The sequence below is a fragment of the Ictalurus punctatus genome, chromosome 27 (assembly GCF_001660625.3).
Source record: "Ictalurus punctatus breed USDA103 chromosome 27, Coco_2.0, whole genome shotgun sequence".
NCBI classification, from domain to species: Eukaryota; Metazoa; Chordata; class Actinopteri; order Siluriformes; family Ictaluridae; genus Ictalurus; species Ictalurus punctatus.
Genome location: NC_030442.2, coordinates 16,947,501 through 16,957,500, shown reverse-complemented (window position 1 = coordinate 16,957,500; position 10,000 = coordinate 16,947,501). Strand labels below are relative to the sequence as shown.

Sequence of the window (10,000 nt, the reverse complement as noted above, 5' to 3'; positions counted from 1 at the left end):
CTTTTCTCCAGGGATTTTAAACTGCTCCTATTATCTCAGGATGTTTTTTCTTCCACAATATCAATATATTTTTCTTTATAAAATGCCTCCGGGTTTTAAATCATGGCGCCTCCCCACCCACCCCCCTCCACACACACACACACCCGCACCCCTCCTCCCCCGAATCCTGGGGTGTACAACAGAAACCTACCTCAGCCGGAATGAATGTGTTGTAGGAAGCTTTTTGTTTTGTTTTGTTTTTGTTTGTGTTCGGTCAGAAAACAAGAAGAAAACAAGAAGAACGTGTGCCGCACTACCTCAAACACCAAGAACCACCGTTCGTCTCCTCTCGTGTAAGGGAACAGGAGGAGGAAAAATATCCAACATATAGCACTTCCAATCGTTGAAGTCAATGTTCTACCTCAAGATAACGACGCGGTTGTTGTCGCTGTGCTTTGTTTTGTTTTGTTTTTAATAATGAAATGTATTTCTTTCTTTCTTTTTTTTTTCTTTCTTTTTTTTTTTTTGGTGTGCGCGCGCGCGCGCGCGCGTGTGTGTGTGTGTGTGTGTGTGTGTGTGTGTGTGTGTGCGTACCTCATTCAACTTCACGGATGCCGTCGTTATAAATTCTGCCATTTCTTTTCCACATTGTGTAGGGTTTGTATGTATTTTTTGTATTTAAAAAAAAAAAAAAAAAAAAAAAAAAACCCATACAGTTTAGTCGAATCTAAAGACTGTTAGAGATGCGTTGCACTTCTACTAATAATTTCAGGATCCATTTTTATTCCATTCACCGTGTGTTATGAAGAGAAGATGAGATGCTGTATATCAGACACGAACACTGTATGTATGTATGTATGTATAAAACATCCGTGTGGTGGACGTCTGTGATTGTACTGTCTGAGAATATGAGAATAGCGGAGAGCGAATAATAATAATAATAATAATAATAATAATATATTTGTAAATATATAGATATGGAAGTCAAGCACAGATTTTATCATGGTGGGAATCTAGACCCGGTGAAATGGCCGGATGTCAGTAATACGACTTTGATGCGGTGCGCCGCCGTTCGTCAACGTCGCGGTGCGATCACTTCATCAGGAATCAACACGTAAATAAATAAATAAATAAATCCACAAAGCCCGGCCTGTCAGAGCAGACGGGAAGTGCGTGACCTGTCCATCAACTGCCAAGCGAAGCTCCTCCCCCAACAATAAACCAGAGAATGAATAGAGCTACATTACACACATTTCTCTCTCACACACACACACACCTCTCACACACATGCTAAGCTGGGCGCATTGAAGAAATGGACATCCTAAGGATGTGTTCATACTTTTAGCCTTAACACAAATATTATTTATATTTTATACAATACATTCACATCACAGTGAAGCGAAATGTTTCCTTTGCAAGGGGGCGTGTCACTGAAATGCAAACAGGTTTAGCGAAGATTAGCAGATTGTATATAACTGCTATATACTGTATATATATATATATATATATATATCGTCGTTCATGTTTCCGAAAATGAAATGCATTCCAAACGATGTTCCGGTGAAGATCTCTACATGATATTTATCACGATGTTTGTTTTTCTCAAGGGTTTGAAGACAAAAGTGCGATGTTTTGTTGCGGGATTTTTAGGCAGCATTTATAATATGAAAAGTATGCTACAAAGACATGGAGGGAAACGGTTGCGTGGTGGTCTGGGGAAAGCCTCCAGGAAGAATTTTGGAAGATGTGGAATACCAAAAAGTGACAAAAACTGATTTTTTGACCAAAATTATTTCATGCTAATAATATATTTTCGCGCGTCTGCTTTAAGTGTTTTCTTCGTCTTTGTAGCACGGCACAAATTTGATTAATTGATGAATTTATAGTCTTTTTATCCATTTAACGTTTACGGAAACAAGGTAGTTCCCTCGCCGGGCCTTTCTTGTTTTCTCTCACAAAGTCGATAAGACAGAAAACACAGCTTACGTTCACGAGAGCGTATAAACCCCGCGTAAAAGACTATCACAAAAGTGTCTTTGTTTTAAACGACAGCTAAACCTAACACAGATGCTGTGGCTCGAATGTGGAAGCCAGCCAAAAAGGATTCAGAATTTGACCAAAATTTTCTACAAATAACTGTTTCACACCTCGACTTTAAAAACAACAAAACAACAAACAAACAAACAAAAAAAAACAACGTAAATATATTTTACCAAAAAAAAGAGAGACGGAAATGTTTTTCTTTACGCTACTTTCAATCCATGCTTTGGCTAACTTCCTGTGAAGATCATATCCAATCACATCACGTCGTAACGGAAAAATCGTCTATTGCAGGACTCTGGTCAAACATGTTGAGATTTCACCATGGGAAGGGTTTTCCCAGGCCGCCTCGCATCATTTTAAAGCCCAGTCAGTGACTCTTTTCTGTTTGGATCATGAATCACGGATCACTGCTATTACACCGTGAGTGCGACTCCACTGAATTTTTCCCTGCTCTCGTTGCACGCTCGGCGCCGCTCTGGCTCCGTCAGGATTTTCGCCTGTCTCCAGAAAAATAAATAAATAAATACGACCAGGACCAAAAATGCTGTTCATCACTGCAATGTGAATGATACAGTCCACGTTTTTGCCTGTATTCATCAGCCTAGACTGTAGTTACGCTGTACAGCAAACTAAGGAGTCAGGTTATTGCCTATAGAACTATGGTGATTGTTTTAGTGGCATATTTTTTGGTAGTTTGGACAGTTTCCGTCTCCAGAACGTAGTGTGAACAAGTCATGAGTTTTCCACCACCCGGTGTGGCGTGGTACAAAAAAAATCCCTCATCGCTCATTTGCTCATCATTTCCACTGCCAAGTCGTACTTGGTTATCCTTCTTACCAGGTTCCGAAATGTCCCAATCAGGGATGTGTGGGTGGAGCTAATAATAATGCTGGTCACTGATTGGTCGAACGCAGTCATCATGGAATCATCAACGGCTTTTCCAATGTTTCCGTCTTTTAAAATCTTTTCAAAAAGGATTTTATCATTATCAGAGGCGCCAGTTATCTACGGTTTAGCCTTAGCGTTTACTATATTTGTACTCTCGCTATGGCGATACAGGAGACGCCTTTAACCTATGTGTGGCAGCGAGGGCGTGGCGCGGTCAAGCGCCGACCGTCAATGGGAGAAGGAAGGAATCGCGGCGAACGAGCGGGTAATGAGTGAGTGGTCACACCTCATTATACAATTGGTATAAAAAATAGTTTTTAATGTCCAGTAACGATGGAGTCTGATGATAATGCGTAAGCTTATAATGTCGTTATATCACAACACTGATATCACCACCTCCGTCTGTTTAAGGCGAGACACTAACTGGGTCTTTTTTCAAATGAAAGTAAAATTGATATCACAATGTATCTTTATAAGATTAATTGCTGATATTTTGACAACTGTTTATCCAAATGAGGCGTCATCTAATTAAAAATGCATACATTTGCATACTTAATAAAATCAAAAATCTGGTCTTTGGGAAATCCCCGTGTAATATCCTTCTAAATTTAAATCCTAAATTTGTTGATTGCAGCTTAGATTTTGGTTTTGTTTTGTTTTTTTGGTGGGAGGGGGAGGGGGGGACGACTAAAGGAAAAAAAGAAAATGAAAACATATATCATGACCCGTTGCACTGACATAAAGCAGGAAACATTTGACATGACGCGTGTGATTGTGCCGAGTAGGCGGAGCTTAAACCTGCTTCCTTGGTTCACATAACGTGGTAGCCGGAAGCAGACAAAAACATTATATTTTTTGTGGAATTTAGATATTTATAGTTGTTATTATCGTTGTTGTTATTGTTGTTTAGCCCAGTACAGTGTAACCTTATATCGCAATTCATCCAAAAATCCAAACAAACAAAAAACGGTGGATTATTTCTACCTGTAGTGTCTCACCTTAAAGAAACAGGAGGATCTCTTTAATCAGGATGCAACACTATGCTGGATCTCCTTTTCCTTTCTGTATTGATCTATAAAATATCACGTCTGATATCCTACCTCCTGCTCTCAGGCCATTACTCGAGTGGGGAAGATCCAAGTCGAGCTGGTTTTCATACTCGTACAGTATATCTCTGTGTGGATGTAAACGTATCGTAGGCGTATGCTCTCTAAAGGTCTATATTTAATACGTGTTTTAGGGTTAACGCTCCGTATCTGTGGTCTGCCTCGAGTCTCTGTAATGATGTGTAAAGCAGCGGTTCTCAAACCTTTCTTCGGTCGAAAACCTACTTCATCGATGTTAATGTCTAACGGAAAAGGCGGGGAAAGAAATACTCGAGGTGCTTTCACACGTGCCATGTTTGTTTTGATTTTGTTTCGTTTTTACACCTGACCTATGGGAAACCTGGCTGCTTTTAAAAAGCACTGACGCTAGTCGTTTTTTTTTGTTGTTTTTTTTTGCTTACGCCGTTAAAAAAAAAAATCCACAAAAGTGACGTCAGACAATGAATTTTTTTTAATCGCACACATTGGGGTGGCACGCGAGAAAAATAAACGTTCCCCTGGCGAATTAAGTGAAACTCCTATTACCGAGGACGTTTTACAACATCGCAAATATTTTCGTGCCAATTTTGTAACCGGAAATAATTAGTACATGACGTTCAGGTGTACATGATGTGACGTCCCTCTTTAACTGTAGCTGCATACGGTCAAGTTTATATCTGCACCGTTGATAATAATACACCTAACCTAGACAGAAAGCTAGGAACAGTTAGTTAGCCGATACTAGCTAGGACTGGTTGTCATGGTTACAGTGTACACTTGGCACGAATGGCCTCTCTCCTGTAATTACTTTCCTTCTATACACTTCGCTAGCTTTCTCTCAAGCGATCGACGTTACGTACAAGAGACGTCGGGTCGTTTTGATGACATCACAGCTCGTTAATTGGGCACTTAGTGGCCGTGAATCGGGACTGGTTTCAATAACGCCTATATTTTTAAACACGTCCGTGTTTTGAAAAAGGATCCGAACGAAGCATTTGACCGAATTTGAAATGACGCATGGCGTAGAGATGAACGCGCCGAAGCACGGTTTGAACGCGCCGAAGATAAAATATGTGCGGTTGCCAACTTTATGCATGTTAACGCCAACCTAAAGCACATCACGCGATGAAAATCCACTCGAGTGGTTAGATACACATTAGCGCAAAAGGAAACGAAACAGCAAAGTAATGTAGAAACGTCATTAATAGAAATGAGATCTATCTCTGAATTCTAGAGCAGTGTTTGTAGGCTAGATGAAACGTAAGACAAGGCTGATAAACAGCTGCTGTGAACATCTGCGACACCACCCGTGAGCCCCTTGTTGCGTTTACTCTCATGAAAAAAACAGCATCTGTGGTGAGCTTGTTAAAAGGTTTCGCAACCTTGTTTTCTTGTGATTTTTTTTTTTCTCTTTATTTCTCCGATCTTACAGTCTTTTTATCTGCAAAAGGTCTTAATCTGTAAAAAAGTGTACATTTCAGTGACTCAGCTACAAATTGCAGAAGGATCCCTGATGTAATGTTTATGTTTATGGTGGTGGTAATGGTGCATACGTTGTATCTCTGCCGCCTTGCAAGAGAACGTTTCGGTTTTCGTAAAGCGTGTAAGTAAGGTGTTTATCCAGAACGAGCCACCAGAACAGCTCCTTAGCATTGAGTCTACAAGTCTCTGTACCGGAGCGATGAACACCATTCTTCTGAAAGGTTTTCCCTCAGTCGGTGGTAGAGAGACTGATGGTGGTAGCGCGTCGCTCCAAATGATGGTGGTAGAGAGACTGATGGTGGTAGCGCGTCGCTCCAAATGATGGTGGTAGAGAGACTGATGGTGGTAGCGCATCGCTCCATATGATGGTTGTAGAGAGACTGATGGTGGTAGCTCGTCGCTCCAAATGATGGTTATAGAGAGACTGATGGTGGTAGCGCGTCGCTCCAAATGATGGTGGTAGAGAGACTGATGGTGGTAGCGCGTCGCTCCAAATGATGGTGGTAGAGAGACTGATGGTGGTAGCGCGTCGCTCCATATGATGGTTGTAGAGAGACTGATGGTGGTAGCGCGTCGCTCCAAATGATGGTTATAGAGAGACTGATGGTGGTAGCGCGTCGCTCCATATGATGGTTGTAGAGAGACTGATGGTGGTAGCGCGTCGCTCCATATGATGGTTGTAGAGAGACTGATGGTGGTAGCACGTCGCTCCAAATGATGGTGGTAGAGAGACTGATGGTGGTAGCGCATCACTCCAAATGATGGTGGTAGAGAGACTGATGGTGGTAGCGCGTCGCTCCATATGATGGTTGTAGAGAGACTGATGGTGGTAGCGCGTCGCTCCAAATGATGGTTATAGAGAGACTGATGGTGGTAGCGCGTCGCTCCAAATGATGGTGGTAGAGAGACTGATGGTGGTACCGCGTCGCTCCAAATGATGGTGGTAGAGAGACTGAGGGTGGTAGCACGTCGCTCCAAATGATGGTGGTAGAGAGACTGAGGGTGGTAGCACATCGCTCCAAATGATGGTGGTAGAGAGCGCTGTCGCTGTCTAACATGTCACTCCAAAATCTTCAATTGGATCGATATTTGGTGAGTGTGAAGTGAAGGCCATTACGTATGATTTACGTATGATCAAACTATTCAGCGAGAACTCTCGTTCACGAAGAATGGGGACGGAGCCGTCCTAGAAGAAAACACGCCGTTACGATAGAAATGTTCGGCGTGATTTGCGGTGACTCAGGAAAATAAATTAATTAATAAATAAAAAAATAACGAAATGCCCATGGAGTATAACAGAGAGCCTAGTTTTTTCTTTAATTTCTCACTCGTTTGCTTGACACGGCCAGCTCTACACCTTATTCAGATTTCGGTTTCTAATCCTGTGCCCCCGTTGGTGATCTCTGATGGTCGTGTTTTGTTTCAGCTTCTCGGTTGTTCTCTGTTTGGAGAAGATTAACCAGGCAGCAGGTGCTCACTGATGGTCCTTTAGACAAATACAGAGCAACTCAATGTTGCTTCACAGATACTAAGCCGAGAAATCCGATGGCGTCTTTATTTTTTGGACTCTTTCTTCAGTTTTATCCGTATAATCTCTAAAAAACAAAACAAAAAGGGTATTAGTGTCCATCCCGATGGCCCTTTATCATCCTAAACAAACAGCCAACCCCGCAATGAATGGCCCATTTATCGACGGGTTTCTCGCTGCCCCGAAATTCCCATCGGGAGGACGACTCGGAGACGACCCCATTAGCATGTAGCAACGTCGGGTTAGCGGCGCCACCATGGCAACCTCGACGCATTCAGACTCTGTAAAGCAAACATCGTTTTGTGTGGGTCGCCGTCTGAGCTCTGTGAGTGCTGTCAATCAAAGACAGGATCTAACGTGGCGCTAACATGGTGCTAAACACGTGGATTATCCTCTTCACGGTTTGTTTATCACACACCATTAATCATGACAATATCCGAGTAGACACGAGTCCACTGCTTAAAATATGAAAGCGTCAACACGTAAAACTCAACATGGCGGCTGCATCACGTAAGTCCCGTGTCTTCATTAAAAAGAGCCAATCATCTTGTGATTAAGAGATTAAGAGGAAATTCCTGACCTATCAGGTTCTTACACTGACACATTCACATATAAGATGCATTGCACTGTTATGACTCTGTATGTTTTATTTGTGTCATTCGAGGCAAAGACGCCACATTATTTTTACGCCATTTTTTGTCCAATTTAACAATGATTTCAAATCCGCGCCATCTTGTTGATCCGTTTCCCGAGAGCGTGGCCTAGATGGCCGACAGAGTGGACAGACGGTACACTCCGTTTAATTGTGTTAGCAATGTTAGACTTAGCAATATCTGTGTTATATTGAACCTCAGTGGTACTGATAAGATTGAAGCATTTTGCTCTGTACATTAATGATCAGTTTGGCTTTTTTGCTAATAAAGTATCTGGTGCTATCCAACTCAGTGATGAAATCAGCTGCTGTTTCTTTCTGTTTGCAGTTCCAAAAATTCAGTTACTCATTATTTATCGGGAAAATTCCACGAGCTGTCTATCTCTCAGCGAAAAAAAACGTTATTGTTTGTGCACTCGAATAAATTCCATGCTTGCACTCCCTTTTTTTTTCGGATTTCAACTTGCAACCTTTTCTGAAAAGGAATCCTTCTGCTGCAGGGTTCTACACGGGACCTTCAAGCATTCCTCTGGGTGAACAGAGCACCTTTTTCCCCCGAAAAATGTAGACGGTGGTTTTAGTCATTTTTAAAAAAAAATTAGTTGCTTAAATGACAACACCTACAAAAGTGGTGGATTAAATGATATATCAGCAATTCAACACATATTCAATTTCATGGAATCCTCATTCAGAACTCCGTATATTTTAAATGATGTTGAAATACGAATGAAATCTTTTGAGTCACTTACGACAGGTGCTACATCGATTTCTTTCTAGATAGCGCCGTATTATTATTGTTATTATTCACCTAGTGGTCAAAAATGGGAACTTCACATAGAGGCCCACTGGGGCAGGAATCACGCTGCCCCTGCTCAGTCGAGAACAGTGTCAGTTTGGACATTTTCAGAGGAGGAGGAGCAGCAGACAGGACGGTTGATCACAAGGTCGAGGCTTTTATGCCAGATTCAGAATCAGGATCCGAATCAGAACGAGCTTTATTGCTTAGTACTTTTACACACATCAGGAATCTGTCTTGGCGACAGGAGCTTCCAGTGCAGAGGGAAAAAAATGGAACATCACACAATATGTATAATAAATAAATCAATCAATAAATCAATAAAATTCAATATAATACAGTACTAAAGACATAGCGAAAATAGACAGGATTATATATGTACAGATATGCTATTAAAGATATACAATTATGTGCAAATGGAAGTATAGAATGTGCTGTGTATGTTATATACAGTTTGTGTGTGTGTATGTATATATATATATATATATATATATATATATATATATATATATATATATATATATATATATATAACTTAGCTTTTTTTTTTTTAAAATTCACAAGACCTTCAAAAGAATTCCGTGGGAGCGTTTTTACGTTATTAAAAAAGACAACAAATACAAAACAAATACAAACAACCGTTTAGTCATTTCTAATCGATCTAATCTTGAGAAAGATTCTCAAAATTGTCACTCGGCGATCTCAGAAACAACAAGAATAACATGCGCTCCAAAATTCGCCAAACTTACATATCGAACGAATAAGAAATTACTTTATTTGCATAAACTCCGCCCCGTATTTTGCACCTTTTATCTACAAAAAAAAAAAAAAAAAAAAACTCCAGTGGATATCATTTTACTTTTTTTTTCCGGATGTTTTAAACTTTGCACAAATTGTTACACACACACGTGACCCTTTAAATAAATAAATCAGGGTTATAGCTATCGTCGTGTGTAAAGGTATGTCCTCCACCCTTGCACCCGTTTGTGTAGTTTGTACAGTTGTTTATGTCACGCTACAAGCTTTAGATTCACTGTACGTTCTTCGTTATTTGTTTTTTTGTTGTTGTTGTTGTTGTTGTTGTTTTTAGAAAAGAAGTTTCGGAGATTTAATGAAACCAAGAGAAGGTCAGAGAGTGAATCGATATATTTCCCTGTGTGTCTGTTTTCTTTCTTCTCTCCGGATCACCGATCCGGATCCGCTTTCTGCTCTGATGTCTTTTATTCTGTTTAGGAGCGCTGCGGATTTGTTTCTCCGTGTTCTCTGTGTGTAATAAATAAATCAGGAGGCACGTCTCGGGCGTCGTGATCTCCGTTTATACAGGTCTCTGTGCGTATGTGCTGTATGATAGACCATGATAGACCATTCTGAGTGGTTTGTATGGTTTTAGGATTCCACGAGCAAGAAGCAGAGGGGGAAAAAAAAATACATAAATGATGATAATAAACTAGTTCTTGTAATAAAAATGTTTCTCGGTTATTTATACGTGTTGTTTTCCCGGTCGTGTGAAGTGTGGAGTGTATTTCAGAGGGATTGATTATTCTACA

General features: G+C 40.7%; 1 protein-coding gene across 1 annotated transcript in view; it reads left to right on the top strand.

Annotated features, from left to right (window-relative positions):
- Positions 1-8,861, top strand: part of igdcc3 (immunoglobulin superfamily, DCC subclass, member 3) — a 63,535-nt gene extending 54,674 nt beyond the window's left edge. Inside the window, exon 15 of the mRNA XM_017458353.3 lies at positions 1-8,861. This exon is cut by the window's left edge and continues 86 nt beyond it. The gene's annotated coding sequence lies outside the window, so the exon portion shown is untranslated.
- The last annotated feature ends 1,139 nt before the right edge of the window (positions 8,862-10,000 follow it).